The following is a 5,806-nucleotide window of genomic DNA, read 5'->3' on the forward strand; positions in this document are numbered from 1 at the left end:
TGATTCAAACGGGAGCCCAGCTGGCATTGAATATTAATAATAAACCAGGAACCGACAACACCGGGTCCAACAGGCAGAGCAGCATCAGCAGTCCATCCATACATCTCTGAATGAAGAGGAAGACAGACCAATCAAATGAAAGAAGGGCCTTTTGAAAATCTAATTAAGCGATGGCCCCCACACTTAATTAACTCACCTTTAGATGCTCCCTGTTTTTCATTAAGCCATACATTCAACCTCTTTTACATGACCCTTTACACCCAGGACTGTGACCCTTTACACCCAGGACTGTGACCCTTTACACCCAGGACTGTGACCCTTTACACCCTGGACGGTGACCCTTTACACCCAGGACTGTGACCCTTTACACCCAGGACTGTGACCCTTTACACCCAGGACTGTGACCCTTTACACCCTGGACTGTGACCCTTTACACCCAGGACTGTGACCCTTTACACCCAGGACTGTGACCCTTTACACCCTGGACTGTGACCCTTTACACCCAGGACTGTGACCCTTTACACCCAGGACTGTGACCCTTTACACCCTGGACGGTGACCCTTTACACCCAGGACTGTGACCCTTTACACCCAGGACTGTGACCCTTTACACCCAGGACTGTGACCCTTTACACCCTGGACTGTGACCCTTTACACCCAGGACTGTGACCCTTTACACCCAGGACTGTGACCCTTTACACCCTGGACTGTGACCCTTTACACCCAGGGCTGTGACCCTTTACACCCAGGACTGTGACCCTTTACACCCAGGACTGTGACCCTTTACACCCAGGACTGTGACCCTTTACACCCAGGACTGTGACCCTTTACACCCTGGACTGTGACCCTTTACACCCAGGACTGTGACCCTTTACACCCTGGACTGTGACCCTTTACACCCTGGACTGTGACCCTTTACACCCAGGACTGTGACCCTTTACACCCAGGACTGTGACCCTTTACACCCTGGACTGTGACCCTTTACACCCAGGACTGTGACCCTTTACACCCAGGACTGTGACCCTTTACACCCTGGACTGTGACCCTTTACACCCTGGACTGTGACCCTTTACACCCTGGACTGTGACCCTTTACACCCAGGACTGTGACCCTTTACACCCGGGACTGTGACCCTTTACACCCAGGACTGTGACCCTTTACACCCAGGACTGTGACCCTTTACACCCTGGACTGTGACCCTTTACACCCTGGACTGTGACCCTTTACACCCAGGACTGCGACCCTTTACTGAACCCGCTGCTCGCCAAATCCAGCGCTAATTCTCACTTCTGTTGCCGTTTAATGTCTTCCATTTATATATTTTTTATTAATGGAAGTGTTTTTATCTGCTTCAGGTATACATCCGCATCACATTCCCTACTACTTTAATTAGCCTACATGAGCCGAGTGGGAAGGAGGTGGGTGGGAATAAGTGGGTTAAAAGTGGAGGGCCAAGTGGTAGATCCAGCCCTGCCAAGCATTCCAAACATTCCCAGCGTTCCTATGGTATTGGGCTGATTAGGAGCTGAGTGGGGTGGAGACAGAGTGGAGGGGCTATGGGCTGCAGTCAGTCAGTCTGCTACAGGTCTCTGGGCCTCTCATTAGTCTCTGATTGATCACCCACTGCAGCCGCACCACTCTGCTAACTGCACAATATAATTACAACAGCACAAAAAATAATCATCATTCTAACACAAACACACACACACACCCCCGGCGACACCTGGACCCCAGAGATTTCCTTCTTGAGAGAGTGAGAAGGAAAAAAGGTGAGAAATTAAATGAAAGTATTTGAATAGAAGAATGTGAGAATGAAAACAATGTAGCAATCTGTCTCGGTTTGAGCTGTACACACTTTCTCTCCCCTCAAAACTTCTGTTAGAGGTGTGTTCTGTTAGAGGTGTGTTCTGTTAGAGGTGTGTTCTGTTGGTGGTGTGTTCTGTTAGAGGTGTGTTCTGTTGGAGGTGTGTTCTGTTAGAGGTGTGTTCTGTTAGAGGTGTGTTCTGTTGGAGGTGTGTTCTGTTAGAGGTGTGTTCTGTTGGAGGTGTGTTCTGTTAGAGGTGTGTTCTGTTGGAGGTGTGTTCTGTTAGAGGTGTGTTCTGTTGGAGGTGTGTTCTGTTAGAGGTGTGTTCTGTTAGAGGTGTGTTCTGTTGGAGGTGTGTTCTGTTGGAGTGTGTTCTGTTGGAGGTGTGTTCTGCTGGAGGTGTGTTCTGTTGGAGGTGTGTTCTGTTAGAGGTGTGTTCTGTTGGAGTGTGTTCTGTTGGAGGTGTGTTCTGTTGGAGTGTGTTCTGCTGGAGGTGTGTTCTGTTGGAGGTGTGTTCTGTTGGAGGTGTGTTCTGCTGGAGGTGTGTTCTGTTGGAGGTGTGTTCTGTTAGAGGTGTGTTCTGTTGGAGGTGTGTTCTGTTGGAGGTGTGTTCTGTTGGAGGTGTGTTCTGCCGGAGGTGTGTTCTGTTGGAGATGTGTTCTGTTGGAGCTGTGTTCTGTTGGAGGTGTGTTCTGCTGGAGGTGTTTTCTGTTGGAGGTGTGTTCTGTTGGAGGTGTGTTCTGTTGGAGGTGTGTTCTGTTGGAGGTGTGTTCTGTTGGAGGTGTGTTCTGCTGGAGGTGTGCTCTGTTGGAGGTGTGTTCTGTTGGAGGTGTGTTCTGTTAGAGGTGTGTTCTGTTGGAGGTGTGTTCTGTTGGAGGTGTGTTCTGTTAGAGGTGTGTTCTGTTGGTGGTGTGTTCTGTTAGAGGTGTGTTCTGTTGGAGGTGTGTTCTGTTAGAGGTGTGTTCTGTTAGAGGTGTGTTCTGTTGGAGGTGTGTTCTGTTGGAGGTGTGTTCTGTTGGAGTGTGTTCTGTTGGAGGTGTGTTCTGCTGGAGGTGTGTTCTGTTGGAGGTGTGTTCTGTTAGAGGTGTGTTCTGTTGGAGGTGTGTTTTGTTGGAGGTGTATTCTGTTGGAGGTGTGTTCTGTTGGAGGTGTGTTCTGTTGGAGGTGTGTTCTGCCGGAGGTGTGTTCTGCTGGAGGTGTGTTCTGTTGGAGATGTGTTCTGTTGGAGGTGTGTTCTGTTGGAGGTGTGTTCTGTTGGAGGTGTGTTCTGCTGGAGGTGTGTTCTGTTGGAGGTGTGTTCTGCTGGAGGTGTGTTCTGTTGGAGGTGTGTTCTGTTGGAGGTGTGTTCTGTTGGAGGTGTGTTCTGTTGGAGGTGTGTTCTGCTGGAGGTGTGCTCTGTTGGAGGTGTGTTCTGTTGGAGGTGTGTTCTGTTAGAGGTGTGTTCTGTTGGAGGTGTGTTCTGTTGGAGGTGTGTTCTGTTAGAGGTGTGTTCTGTTGGAGGTGTGTTTATTGTCTTTACATCTGAATGTTGTTTCGATCGAGAGCTCGGCTGGTGATTATTGTCAAGTTAATTTTAGTTCATTGAATCGTGCTTCTTTATTTCATTCAAATTCAATGTGAAAGTATCCTTTGGGGGAACCCAGTGCATTTGGAAGAAACACTAATTATTTGCCCGTTAGAAGATAATCAGAAATCAATTAGGTATTTAGTTTATATTAAAGGCTTGGAGAGAAACCGCTTCAAATCCAGACATTAAATATATACTGAGTCTATAAAACATTAGGGACACCTTCCTAATATTGAGTTGCACCCCCCGTTTGCCCTCAGAACAGGCTCAATTCGTCGGGGCATGGACTCTACAAGGTGTTGAAAGTGTTCCATAGTAATGCAAGCACATGTTGACTCCAATGCTTCCCACAATTGTGTCAAGTTGGCAGGATGTCCTTTGGGTGGTGTACCGTTCCTGATACACACGGGAAACTGTTGCATGTGAAAAACCCAACAGTGTTGCAGTTCTTGACACACTCAAACTAGTGCGCCTGGCACCTACTACCATACCCTGTTCAAAAACACTTCAAACTTTGGTCTGGCCTATTCACCCTCTGAATGGCACACATACACAATCCATGTTTCAAATGTCTCAAGGCTTAAAAATCGTTCTGTCTCCACCCCTTCATCTATACTGATTGAATTTGATTTAACAGGTGACATTAATAAGGGATCATAGCTTCCACATGGATTCACCTGGTCAGCGTATGTTATGGGAAAAGCAGGTGTTCTTAATGTTTTGTCCCCACAGTGGAACTGATAAAACCTTTTTTTATGGAATGGAATAAAATCATTAAAGTGGGAAATTATTACAATAAAATTATGTGTGCTAGTATCTATAAGGGATTTTTAATTAATTTCCTCATACCTCTTGTGGTTTTTCCCCCTGATTTGCAATTCATAAGTGAGAACTTTAGAAAAGTGACAGCGATCTATTATTAATGATTGGCCCGTCCAGTTCCAATACATCACCTTAGCCCCTAACACACCACACATTACTCATTCATAAGCCATAAATAAGCAATACAAATGAAATGTGTATGCTTGCATTTTTACATACTAATTACCTCATAAAGCCAGATCCTAATTCGTTTTATTGCCATCCATATGTCTCTAGTTAGTTACCAACAAGAAACGAGTGTAGCTATGCTTTAGTATCACCTTGATAGTACTGTCTGTCATGTACAGTAGGTGACTAAAACATCACTAACAAGCCGCTAACTACCACAGCCATGATAAGACAAACAGGGACAGAACCGGAGGGTCTAATCAACACAGATCTCAAATGAACTGCATTTTAATTAGTCAGCAGACCCTAACTGCCACATTGCATCAGCTCCTTGTGGTAAGCCTACTGATGGTAAACCTTCAGCCTACTGATGGTAAACATTCAGCCTACTGATGGTAAACCTTCAGCCTACTGATGGTAAACCTTCAGCCTACTGATGGTAAAACCTCAGCCTACTGATGGTAAACCTTCAGCCTACTGATGGTAAACCTTCAGCCTACTGATGGTAAACCTTCATGCTACTGATGGTAAACCTTCAGCCTACTGATGGTAAACCTTCAGCCTACTGATGAATAACCTTCAGCCTACTGATGGTAAACCTTCAGCCTACTGATGGTAAACCTTCAGCCTACTGATGGTAAACCTTCATGCTACTGATGGTAAACCTTCAGCCTACTGATGGTAAACCTTCAGCCTAGAGCTACAGGAAGTCGAAGATGTGAGAGCAACATATGAATGTATTTAAAGAGATCAGCAGTGTTAGCTGGATTCTTTGAGACCATGCAGGCTACCAGCTGTGAGGAGAGGCTCTCTGTGGTGGGGTGGAGTGAAGGTGGGGCGGTGGGGCAACCAGAGGTGAGGTGCTGGAGCTGGGAGAGAAAGTGGGAGGGGTACAAGGTTATATACTGTATGTGTGTGTGCATCCTGGGAGAGACAGGCGCTGGAGTAATCGGTCGATGAGGGACAAGAGGAGTAAGGGGTTGAGCGGGGGTCTGAACTCTGAAGGAGCTAACAGAGCAACCTCTGCGTTGTTAGGGTCAGGATACGAGTATGCAGGGGTTTCAACCTCTATCCAGGCCCCAGCTCCCCGGGTGCAGATCTAGGGGCTAGATCAGATATGGAATGGAATAAGAGATCAGAGATGGGCCAATGGATACAACCCTAACACCCCTATCAGGCCTCCTCCACAGTCCAGAGGACCAGCTCCATCCCTGGCTGAGTCTGAGCCTCATTGGTGGGCTAGCTCGGCTCACTCACACTAATTAAAGGTTAAGCCGGTTCCCCCTCCATCCAGCAGGAGCAGCGAGAGGACAAGGAATGCATAATTAAAAAGCCACTGTAATTACTACGTTTCAGCACGCAATCATATGGAGAAGGTGATAGGGAGGAATATGGAGAGAGATGGAGAGAGAGAGAGAGAGAGAGAGAGAGAGAGAGAGAGAGATG

The 5,806-nt window shown here is 47.1% G+C and overlaps 1 protein-coding gene across 2 annotated transcripts in view; it reads left to right on the forward strand.

Moving 5' to 3' along the window:
- Positions 1-1,536: 1,536 nt before the first annotated feature.
- LOC139421542 (adhesion G protein-coupled receptor E5-like) overlaps positions 1,537-5,806 on the forward strand; it is a 78,660-nt gene continuing 74,390 nt past the window's right edge. Inside the window, exon 1 of one of the 2 annotated variants that reach the window (XM_071172545.1) lies at positions 1,537-1,768. The gene's annotated coding sequence lies outside the window, so the exon portion shown is untranslated. The remainder of the gene's footprint in view (positions 1,769-5,806) is intronic. The other variant, XM_071172546.1, reaches the window with a different exon arrangement.

Source organism: Oncorhynchus clarkii, chromosome 12, assembly GCF_045791955.1.
Source record: "Oncorhynchus clarkii lewisi isolate Uvic-CL-2024 chromosome 12, UVic_Ocla_1.0, whole genome shotgun sequence".
NCBI classification, from domain to species: Eukaryota; Metazoa; Chordata; class Actinopteri; order Salmoniformes; family Salmonidae; genus Oncorhynchus; species Oncorhynchus clarkii.